Raw genomic sequence first — 841 nt, forward strand, 5'->3', positions numbered from 1 at the left:
TCACGTCAGAGATCGCCGACCACGTCCTCGCCTGCTTCCAGAACGCCGGCCTGCTCACCCATTGCTTCTTCTAGTGGGTCGCCAATGTCATAGAGAAGCACGACGTTTCGCAGAATTTGGCCGTGTTTAATAGAGAAAAGGAAAATGGGAAAAGGAAAATGATTTGTAATCATTTTCAGAATGTCTGAATATTTGGGAGAAAGAACGAAAGGGTGCATTTAGAACTCGTTTCAAAATGATTTTGATTTTTGTATGAAAATGGAAATGAAAACGTTTTCAATGTCAGATATAAATCATTTTTGAAAATGCGTTTGGTAATTTTATTAAGAGATTGTTTTCAGTACAAAAAAATCCATTAACATCTCTCTCTATTCGAGAGTGGAGAAAACATAAACAAAAAATGAAAAAAAATGACTAAAAGTTGTTTTTCATTTCTCTCTCATTTTACACTAAACTAAAAAATCGTTTTCATTTCTATTTTTTGTTAGGAATAGTGTCCTAGAAGCACAAGATATAACAAGATATTTATTATTTAAATAATAAAAGAATTTATTCATCATTTTATGTGCATATATTTATGAATATTATATGAATATCAAATGAAAATTCCGTGTATTTATGTAACCTTAAACATAGTATATAAGTGTTATATACGAGAGGATAGTGTTTGAGGATAATAATAAAAAACATTGTTCATAATGAATTTAATTAAAGTTCAGAATCTTTAATTAAAATATTATTAATACATGTCATTCCCATTTAGAATGGAACGGTGCTATCCGCACTGTTAATATGGTGAGATATTGAATGAGTGTATTTCGTATAATGAGATTGTGTGGAA

The sequence above is a fragment of the Morus notabilis genome, unplaced genomic scaffold, assembly GCF_000414095.1.
Source record: "Morus notabilis unplaced genomic scaffold, ASM41409v2 Scaffold95, whole genome shotgun sequence".
In the NCBI taxonomy this organism is placed as follows: Eukaryota; Viridiplantae; Streptophyta; class Magnoliopsida; order Rosales; family Moraceae; genus Morus; species Morus notabilis.